This window comes from Acyrthosiphon pisum, chromosome A3, assembly GCF_005508785.2.
Source record: "Acyrthosiphon pisum isolate AL4f chromosome A3, pea_aphid_22Mar2018_4r6ur, whole genome shotgun sequence".
NCBI lineage: Eukaryota > Metazoa > Arthropoda > Insecta > Hemiptera > Aphididae > Acyrthosiphon > Acyrthosiphon pisum.
The window spans coordinates 41,800,106-41,812,421 of NC_042496.1; the positions used below are offsets into that span (position 1 = coordinate 41,800,106).

Genomic DNA, 12,316 nt, shown 5'->3' on the forward strand with positions numbered 1-12,316 from the left:
GTTTATGACAAAAACTTTTGATCTAAGATAAAGTTCATTATCCAAAAAAGTAGACCTTTTTATGTTTAGCACTCACTCAAAAATATCCCTTGATTTGTTACAAAAATCCACGTTGAGTGAATCTCAAAAAATAACTTTAAAAAAATGCCTCAAAAAAATATGATATTGGAAATTGAACCCTCATTTTATGAATGCGCTAATCGCCATGAGTATTTTTATCATAACTTCTTTAATAACAGTTTCCGGGATAAAATTCAAACAGTTTCAAAATCAGCGTTGAAAAACACTTCTTAGGAAAAATCCCGTTTACCGTTGAAATATATAACAACGTGCGATGGTGGCTTAATCTACACACGTCGTATTGCTGTCGATGAATGACATGTTTTAGTATTAACTATTAAGTAGGTACGTTATATAATTTAAAAGGCAGCAAAATTGTCATAGCCTATGTAGGCTATAATACAACCGACAATAATCTTCTTCATCCGAGCATGAATATAACACGTGGTACCCATAGTCAAAGGAGGACGCGTAGGTACTTATAAAATTATATATAATACCGTACAAACTATGCCTTTGATTATAACCGCATCAGCCATCGTGTTACACAGCTGTTGCATCCGTGCTACAGGTATATGGCTGTACATGTATATTCTATTCATTTGTTATAATATAATATATGGGTGCCCTACACACAAACACACACACACACATTCATAAAGGATTCAGGTATACGTTAATACTGTAATGTATACTATATACATATTTAACTTCGTAAAGGTTCCGCACCACCGCCCCCATCGTTCACCCCTCCCACCCATTCGATACGCGTCCGTGCAGGTTCACAGGGGTTGGCAAAGTCATAAAAGTGTGTGTGTTCGTAGTATAAAGAACAGGTTATTTAAGTTTCGGAACGTTTTTGCGGTCCGTAATTACCGTAGTAAATTCAAGAGCAACAGGAAAACACTAGGTATATATTATTATTATATACCTATAGTGTATACGGATGCGTGTTTCAATACATGTTACGTACAACACGTATACGGTATATTATGCGTATATTATGTATGGTTGTTAAAACAATCGAATGATAAAAAAAAAAAAACCCCAGTATCGGAAACTCGGAGAAATATAATGAAAAAATTTAAAGAAACGAGAATAGAAAATCTTTACAAAACGTATACCTATGTATGCCCGTAATCGCCGTAACCAACTGCGACCGACATGCAAGTATGCAACGCCAGTATTATATACGGGTGCAGGACCACGCTGCAGGTTGTTCCTTCAACCATATTATACACGGAGAAAAAAGTAAAACTATATATAGCCATATATAGGTACATAATATGTTATATGTATAGTATATATTAACGCGCACGCTATATACGTTAAATAGGTATATAGAGATGCATTTATGATTTATATGCAGATCCGAGAGTTATTATAACAAGTGGTAATAATTATTATTAGTGGCTTGCAGGCGTAGCGCGTTCGCTGCTATCAGACACGCAACGAGACTGAGAGTAAGTAACGGACGCTGCCGCTAGTTCCCGGATGGGTGACCACTCGGGTTCGTAGTGCGCAAAAACCTTGCCACACATACACTTTTTTACAACCGTACGAACCATTCCAACCTTACCATACCAACCCTACCAACCTTACAGGCATCGAAGCCTTAATTCAATAAAAAAAAAAAAAAATATATTATTATTCGTATATGCTAGGTATTTGCTATTAGGATATAGGGGGAGGGATTAAACTTACTCCACGGATCCACCACTGATGTCTGATGTGTTTATTGGATAATAAATATTACAATATTATTACTTGTATAACCTATGACCGACGTGTAATAATAATTAATAAGTGTTCTTCCCATAAACAATAATTATATATTTAGGAATATAGCATACAGCTAGGTACATGAATGTATTTACGCGCCATGCGTATAATATACTACTTCATAATACTATAATACGAAATATATTTTACTAGTAGCCAATAAGTAGACAGGTACAATTTAGTTTTAAAATCACGACAGGAAGACCCTAACAAAATATTAAGTTAGTATTTTTATTTTCTGGTTCAAAGCGAATGACAATAAAATGACGGTAAATCTCAGTAAGACACGGTTACTATATAGTCAGTAGTCACTAAATAGTGAGGATCATGGTCTTTTTCTCCACGACCGTCGAGACGCTCGATTCTCGATCTAATTAATCGTTTTTTGGTTTTTCACGTCGTCGTCGTTGTCATCTGCGAGTGCGTATTAAATAATAAAACATATTTTATATATTTTTAATGGTTCGCAGACGTTTGACGAAATATCAGCGGAATGAGTCTTGCCTGTTATAAGTATATTGTACTTGTGACTTGTAGAGTACCTACTGGCTACTACCTATATAAACTACAAACATACCCTATGGCAAGCATTCATACACAAAAAAACTAATTAATTATAGGTACTATTATAGTATTAATGTATTATAATCTGTACCTATTCTGTAACGAATGACAACCATATAAAAAAAATATCTTTCAATCTCCATCGTGAATCTCAAAATCCAAGTAGTGCACCTTTTTAAAATGGGAATTTTGTCAATTCCTTTTTTGGTGCATCCCTACGAAGGTACCATGCAAATATCAAGTTTCTATAACTACCATGGTTTAGGCTCTCCATCGATCAGTCAGTCAGTCAGGAAACGTTCGATTATACATTTATATATAAATTCATATGCTTCTATGATGGTTATTGTGTTGTTTAAAATTTTTATTTTAATGTATTGATTGACGTGATAATATTTTTAATTATTATGTTATACTGAGATAAAGTCTTAAAGTCCTCGGTAAAATAGTCACTTATGTTATGCTCATGCATATTATATAATCATATAGAATTTAAATATACAATATAGGTGATAATACTTAAAATATCGCCCTGAATGTATATACAAAAAGCATTATATTATTAAGAATTTAGAATCGTATATAATATGTAGATTATACATATATTATATTTTATTGAGTGTGCCTAACAAAATACATACCTGCAGTAACATCTGCCGTTTCCATAAAAACAACAACAATATATATTTTTAAAAAATCATATTGTAAAATTAATTGTTTTAGTACACTTATATTTATTTTGGGCATTTTGGAATACGTATATTTTTGTAGCTGTGAAACCAGTGTATTATTGGTGGTATTAAACAGAAACATTAAATCCACATTTTTATTTTTTTTTTTTCAAAAAGTGCCGACCATGCTCCCCTTAAATACTTCACTGAAAACAACTTACTCGAATGCACTAATAAAAAATATCTCATTTACATTTTATTCATGTTTATCGTATACATCTAGACGCGCTAGTAAATAATTTGACAAACATAATCCTATAAATATATAATCATACCTAGTCATGAGTTCATGACTTAATTTTGTCGAACAATAAATTTTTAAATACTACGTAGGTATATCACGAAAACAAAATGTAAAGCCATTTTTTATTCCTCTACCCTGCTGTTTTTTAATAATATATTATACAAATATTCTAACCTAGAACTCCAGTCATATTTACATAATCTGATATCAAGAACCATTTGTAGTTATTGTGGAAAAAAACACTATATGAACATCCGACGTATTTTATATGAGGTTATTATAGCTCAGATAAAATATTCATTATTGTATTACTTCGTTTTTTTGAAGTAGGTAGTGAATTTAATCATATATAATTACTCCACGGACGTTGATGATATAGACCATGCTAACCTCTATACATAATTGGATAGATACATATTTTAAAAGGTCTTTTTCAAAAACTCATACCGTTTCGCTTTCTAAGACTGCCTATTAAACACATTCCTTAACCTCTAGATCTTTAAAAATTAAAAACAACACCCGTCTTCAACATATTATAAATAAAATCTAGAATTGTTTGCTAATTAAATTCTTTCTGACTATCACCTAAATGGTGTTCATCAATAACCCATAATGAATTATCATTATTAATTATTACAAATATTATACGTAGGTATGTCAATTCTCATACGAATGGTAAACTTGGGCGGACTTTTGGTTAAATTTTTCCGGGTAGTACCTTGTTATCCAAAGTAAAGCGGCCTGCAGATCACTATTGTATGGCCCGTGGATGTACCTACCTATATTCAATTGCATTTGGGGATCAACTCCTCGGAAGCACATTTCCTCCAATGTCCGTTTATGATGGTAGAGGAGTGCTAAAAAAAGTGAATACAGCTGTTGAACTGTTTAACGGGTGTATACACCATAACTACAATATAAGTGAAGCGCAATAACTATCATGTATTTTATACATTATTTTGAATATAAACCGTAAGAAAAAAAACATTAAAAGCAGCGCCCGATTTAATGTATATAATTTTTCATTCAAATAATTAGCAGAAGATATTCGTAAAATCTGTGCTTGGAATTAAATTACTATTTTTGTGAGATACTTTTGCAGTGCGAGATATAATTGATAAATTAGTAGGTTCAAGTTCCTATAACTATACCACAGTACCAGCACGTCACACATAAATTACCCACAGTCATTATTAAATTCTAGTAGAACATAATATTATACTACAACCGCGAGATCTGATTTGGTGAAACGCGCAGAATGTTCATCTGAATTACCTGTACATTCGTTTTCATATACGACCTGCATAATAATATAAGTATTAAAATATTTTATAACCGTAGGTACCGTATTATTTCAAATTGATGTACGCGTAAATCAGTGGATATCAACGGTTTTCGATCGAATCCTTCGAGACGTTATTATACCTACGCCGTATAGAGATGCATACATTATAGTATTATGATGTACCTACCTATATGGTCATATTATACGGATTATAAATCGCAGCGTAAATCGATCTATTGCAAGAGCAAGGCACGCCTATCTATATAATACTATATTAGCCGCATTAGGTAAGTATATAATATATTTAGGTATATAGTAAATAGTATATTATATATATATATATAGAACCATGTGATTTTCGTGTCGTGCGATCAAAATACATACATAATCATCAAATGTGTATTATGTACACAACATAAGCGATCTTCTTCCTTCCTTTCGGTCACTGTACCGTTGTATCGTGTGACGCCTGATGCGGTGTCCGGTCCGGACCGTTCGGCCGGATGTGTTGCCACGGCGGGTGTAAATGTTATTATTATTATATTATGTTATGTAACGACGACGTGCCGGGTCGGAGGTAGAAATGCGCGTAGATGACGATATTTTACGCTGCAAGATATTGTTTTTCCGACCTTAACGCGTCTCGTAGGTTAGATATAACCTGGGGTATAATGTTGTGAGAGGACAATAACAAAAATATGAAGAAAAAATACTATATAAAATATACAACATATAGCCATAAATAGTAGGTACCTTAGTACCTATATAGGTGCATAGTATACCTATACCTAAAATAATACCTTCACGCCTAAAATACTATGTTTATGTTATGTAGGTATATAGCTTCCCTGGATATGAGAGGTATGCGGCGGCAACCCCACGTGTGTACGAAAACACCGCAAACAATGTAGACACATCAGACATGTAAACCCATACAGCTGGTGTATCACAATAAAATATAATACAATACCTACGGTCTACAGGTAGTAGGTACCCATATAATACGTCGCATACTGACTGCTATTATAGACTATTGCCTATAGCAGTCAGTATGCGACGTATACTGTCGAAATGTCCCGTCCGCCCATATGAAATATTATATTTAAGAAAATCATCTCGTCTTCACGCCCGACAACGGTGGTGCGATTAGGTAGGATGCAAATTTGCGGGTCAAAACATAAAAGTTTGACGCCAAAATGTTCTATAATAATTTGTCTTGATATTATATAGACGCGATTACAATAAGCTATAGGTAGGTAGTACATCTGAAATTTAATTTATACCTTAATTTAAACGGCTAAACATGTTTAAATATAAATATAAACATATAATTTGAAAAATATTACTTATAGTTTGTAAACAATTTTACAGCATGCGTGGTCTTAGATGCCACGGATTGAATTTATCAAAAACAATTTAATATTTAAAAAATGTGTCTAACTTTGAAAGCGTTGATCTACCAACTGATCATACTACCCATTACTACACCTACATAATATTATAAATCCTTTTTTTCCAGTTAATCAAAAATCAAAAAAATCTAATGTAAATATTACGCGCAGTAATAAATCATCTGTAATCTAGTATACCTGCTCTACAAAAATAACACCGATAGAGAAAAAAATCGTCGACAATGTACGAAATATATTATACCAAACGGCGAGACGTGCCTCCCGATTTGATCATATTATAACAGTAAGTACCTATACTTAAGTATAAAATAAAAATATATCATTACATAATATTATTATGTTTATGTGTGATATAATACTGTTAATGTGTATAATACGGGGACGCGATCAATTGATCCGGCGCGGACACCGGAATGTCTGCCGTCTCACCATGGCGGGTACTTTGTGTGATATCCACCGCATAAATGTATAATAGTTGTAGTAGTATTATTGTATTAGTAGTAGTAAGAGTAGTAGTAGTTGTGGTGGTTGTAGTAGTAGTAGTAGTAGTAGTTGTGCCTAGTTGTGACTGGTGATGGTGGACACTCTGGTGGTGCCGTACGACCGACGCTGCCCGGCCGCCGCCGTGTCAGTCTGCCGGTAACATTCGTTCGGCTCGCACGCTTTCTGTTGGTCGTTGCCGTCGTCGTCGTCGTCGTTGTCGTGTTCGTGCGTTTGGCGCCCGCCCGGAATTCGAATAATTTATATTGAGTCAAACCGTTTTTCATCACTCGCTCCCTCCATTACGTTTACCACGAGTGAACCCCTGAGTGCGTGCGCCGCCGCGAGTGTGTGTCGTGACGAAAAATTCGATCGCCGCCCGCGACATGGATACTACTCGATAACTGCGATTCCCTGAGGACTCGTACAGGTGCATCACGCAACAGCGGTGTTCTCGACGATAAGGTGAGGAAAAAATTCAAAAATAACCGGCTAAGACGTCGTTCTTTTTGCCGTTCCTTGTGCGTAGGTATATTATAATACCCTACGTCGTTGGTCGACCCGGCGACGTGTAGTCATTAGTGGAAGCAGACGTAACTGTAGCCGCAGCGATCTGTGGTCAACGAGACGTGCGGAGAAGCTGCGCGGAAATTGAGCGTCGACCGGTGGGAGGTTGGAGGGTACCCGGGGTTATGCGTATACCATGTACCTATGCACCGAGCAGCTTTGGCCGGAAGAAGCCGGTCGGTCACGTGCGAGTGACTAAAAAAGGGGAGACCGCCGCGTGTACGGCTGCAGATATATCGTAATAAACGTACATAATATAATAATATTATTCGCGTTGAGTAAATCGATTCTATAAATATACGATGCATATACGCTGCAGCAGGTATAGGTATATCGACTTCCATTGGCAATTCGAACACGTCCATGGGCAGCAATGCACATTTGTTTAGCTCATAATATTATTATCCTAACCGTTCTTTCGCAATTGTATTATTTGCGGCAATATTAATTTATACACACGCCGACTCAGAATACACAAATGCGATGTTCTACACGTCGCGACGTGAACATATCGATTCGACACTCATCGATATCGTTGTTTCCCTTACCTTCCATAGTTCCATGTCATATTATTTTAATACAGACAAACAAAGACAAGAAATAAACAACAGTATTTACTACGTATTTACCTTTAATGTGCTCAATGCTCATAATAAGACATATAAATATATATATATTATAATACCGGCTGTGCGTCATAATATTGTATCTATAATTTATTTATTACACAGTTCAAAATATAATATATTGTATCGTGACGAATATACATGCTATGAGTCAACGATGAAACGTACTCAAATTTTATCATGAGAAACTTTAACGCTCGGGTCCAACTACGATCAAAGCATCTTAATTTTACACCGACTATAGGGGTTGGTTTTATATAAAATAAAAATAACAGAAATCATCTTCTATCCTAATAGCTTATAAAACATATTCATAACTCGCTTTAAAATTAAAATATTTTATTAAATAACCAAGGGAAAATTCAGATAATGTTGCCACTTATCAGGCGTACATTTAAATATGACGAATGACGATTCACTATAATAATATAGTTTAATATTAAAACTAACGAAACTAATAGATTCCTGAATGTGAACTGAATAACTAATGCACATATAGCTGTATACCTGTTGCCTAATAGATTTTATTTTTTAATTTGTTATGAATTATTAACCGATAATTTCTTAAAAATATCCACGGCTGTTGATAATATCAAACTATATTATGTACAATTCTACAGCTGTGGTCATTGTGTATCAAGATTGAATAATGCCACACATATTAGGTATAACTGTTCAATCGTAATTTGTCCGACATAAGATTGTACATATTGAATATATTGGAAATGTATAATTTAAAACAAAAAATATATTTTGGGAAGATTTTCAATTTCCCTTGGTTTCACTTCTGAATACTGACCATGGTTATGCCAAGTTACCTTTGATGATTATGCCGTTGTATTTATTTTTATTTATTTATTTGTAACAATTTAATATTACTTATATTTAATATAATGATGCTATGTTAAAAATAACCGTTGACTGTAAAATGTAAATCAAAGACAAACAGCAAAAGTGGTTTCATTTTCAAAAATTAAATAGGTACTTATATTATTCGATGTAATACGTTTGTACGGCTATACGCTGTATTGTAAAATAAATTAGTAATTTGATAAAATAACAGGAAAATACATTGTTTAATTACACCCTGCAGCAAATAAAAAATTGGAGTATGTGGGTATTAATTTTAAACATTATTGACAGTAAACTTGAAGGTTGTATATTTTAATGTTCGAATTATTTCCTTTTTATTTAGTGGTATCGACAAGAATATGATTTTCCGCTCTAGTTATAAAAAACATTTTTATAAATTAACAACAAACCAAAAGAAGATATTATAAACCTATTCATAAGCCCATATCGATTCTCATTTCGAATGGAAACTATTAAGAGGTACTTTTCAGTCTTCTGTTACTGTGTAGTGTGTAATTACGAATTTTACTCATTACCCATACACAATGCTACAATAGTACAATACACACACATGGAAACCACCACCTATTTGTCTGTATACAGAAATAGGTAGGTAACCAGAGACAAACGTCTTTTATGCGTTGAGCTAAATAAAGCCTGTAGGCTGTAGGCGCAATGCCTTGCCTGTTATTAGTGTTATTATTATTCCAATAAATAAGTAAATAGTACCCGAGGGTGCCGACCGCGACTTAAGTATGTCAACATATGACCGAGGAGTTGTACCTGATTTCCTGATCTGCTTTTAAACATTGAATTTATTGGAACAGTTTTTATACATGTCACTTTCATTTTAATGTAAATAAACTTGAAAAAAGTTTCGTAGAACATTTAACAAACATTTGTGTTTATTATTAATCTACGTAACATACTCTTATAGATTGATTGATTTAATTATTCTAATGCAAACACAATTATAAACGTAATTGTTCGCTATAAATTATAATACATTATACACAATATAATTATATTTCTTTGTCTTTAAAAATAAACTTGGTACAACAGGAAATCATCATAATATTTATAAATCAGATTTTAAAACAAAATAATAATATACCTTAAAAAATAATATAGAACTAAAAAACCTATAGTATTGCTGAAACTAAAAATAATTTTAATGATACGTCATTAATCATCATTCATCATTATAAATTCACAATCATGATAACTGAACAACTCGTGTATAGGTAGAATATGGAAGATGAATTGGAATCCTAGTTATGCACGATATTCGAAATAATAACAGGCCGCATGAATGCATGATTATTATTATATGTGCATCTCCAAGCCATGGATAATTGCTGTTAGTTGATACACCGACTGATGTCTGTGGCCTGACTGGAATATATTCTTGTTTATCCAGTGTGGTATACCTACAGGCGTCATCTAGAAAATTGTATCTCCCATAGCGCCAGTCTCCTACGGTTTCTTGGCGCCTTATTTGTAAGAAAAAAAACATTTATTTTATTCAGTCCCAAAAATATTATGAACTATGGCGCCAGCGTCCAGCACTGACAAACAAACAAGTATAAATATTCTTGAAAAAATATTGTGATCCATTTATCGTCATCGTTGAGTCGTTCTCCATACGGCACCATACGCGCGTCCATGTTTAACGGATTTAAAGGTAATCACACAACAATCTCTGAATAATAATAGGTACAGTTTTTAGTTTTGTAACTCACACAAAAGAGTGTGATTAACTAAAACGATTATATTTTAAGTCCTTGAAATGATTTATACATTTTTTGAAAATGCGTACAAGTGTATAAGAATAAGAGGGTGTGGGTTGTTTATATATTTATTATGAAATAGTGAAATACAAGGAACTTTATATGCAATAAAATGATATCATTATATTAAAAAATATTAGAAAGTTGACTCTTGAACAATTGTCGTTATGAGTAAAAATAAACTACTTAATATCTTTGAATCATAAATTACTGAATCATTCTTATAAAACCTCCGAAAAATACTACGTTATAAATTAATTTTTAATTTTCATATGAATTGTTAAACACCCTTGAATAGACAAACACTTATAACAATTATATGTAGGTACCTACCTAATGGATGCCAATGCTTTGAAACTAGTGCTTGAAGTTTAATACGGGTTATAAATTAAACTCGAGTAGCACACTAGTCAAATGTGATAGAAACTAATATAGGACATTGAGACTTCAAACAAATAGTTGTAGGAATTTTATAGTTTGTTTCACCAAGGTTACTAGTTAGGCTATACCTATTTCATATTTGAATTAATAGTATTAAAAATCCATTTATAATAGGTATTATTTATCATTGCAATAAAAGGATTAGTTAAAATTTCATTTTTATGTATTACCATAAGCTATTATATTATTTGATTGTCTATACTCTATAGGTACAAGTATACAACCATAGGTACAACAATGTAAAAGTATTTATATTGTATTTAGTTAAACTGTACACATTTTGAAACAGACAATTTACTACCTACTCTATAATTACTATACTATACTTTACTCTATAATGATACATTAGATATGAGTAAAATAATACAATTTAGGATTTGAATGATGAACACCCAAGATTTAAAAAAAAAACCTACTTAATACGAACCGTACTTATAAATTTAGGTAGCCTGCAAGTACCTACCTCCTAAAGGTTTTAAGTTTTTACTGTTTTCGGGAATCCCATCTAGACAGTAGACATCATTATTTGAGTTATTTAATTGGTAGGTTCATTTTAGTAGGTTTTGTTTAAATGTAAAAGTTAATGAATACACACATCAAGTACAAAATTCATATTTTTATTCGATTGATAATAATTAATAATTGTTAATCAAAATATAAAATTGTTTTTGTTTGAAAAAAGAATTAAAGCAATCATCGTCGTGTCTCATAAACGTAGAATATATAGTAAATTTAAGATCAGCAGAAACAATTTTGTGTGGTTAATTTTAATATTATAGAGTGAATGAACTTAATTATTAAACTTAAAGGCAAAAATATTATCGTTGTTTGTGCGTTGGGTATTATTATGAATTTATGATATTTTAATTGTTAAGCATATGTTGTAAGTAGGTAAGTATGTAAAATATTAAATAATTACAAAAAATTAAAATACCTCATGAAATCAACGTTCAAAAACAGATATTATACCTCACTTTAAATTTAATTGGTCAATTCACTTTAATATATTAAGCTTAGAACATTATATTGGTACTGATGAATGTAAATTTGCTATATTATGTTATACTTACTACTTTGTATGGCGGAGACAACACAGCGGGTGCGATGACGTCCTCTTAATATTTATTATTTATTATTGGTATAATACGGAATAACAATCAACAGTTATGTATATTTTACGTACATATTATTATACTAAATATTTGGGCATATTTTAGTGTCTCTAGTCGATGGAATAAACTGAATAATTATTAAAGAAAATGTATTATTTATTTTTAAATGCACATTTAAAATTTTATCTCACTCTCGGAACCCTAACGGGCCTATAGGCTACAATCAAATATTAGGAATGCCACTAGTTTTCTTTCGGGTCATCAGGCATTTAAGGTACAAATAATTATAAATAAACAAAATTGTATGGAAATTAACAAAAATAATCAAAAAATATAAATATAGATATAAATAAATAAATCTTGCAACTTA

At 32.3% G+C, this 12,316-nt stretch overlaps 1 protein-coding gene across 1 annotated transcript in view; it reads left to right on the forward strand.

Annotated features, from left to right (window-relative positions):
• Window positions 1–6,677: 6,677 nt before the first annotated feature.
• LOC100158791 (cadherin-99C) overlaps window positions 6,678–12,316 on the forward strand; it is a 64,617-nt gene continuing 58,978 nt past the window's right edge. Inside the window, 1 exon segment of the mRNA XM_008182389.3 lies at window positions 6,678–7,023. The gene's annotated coding sequence lies outside the window, so the exon portion shown is untranslated.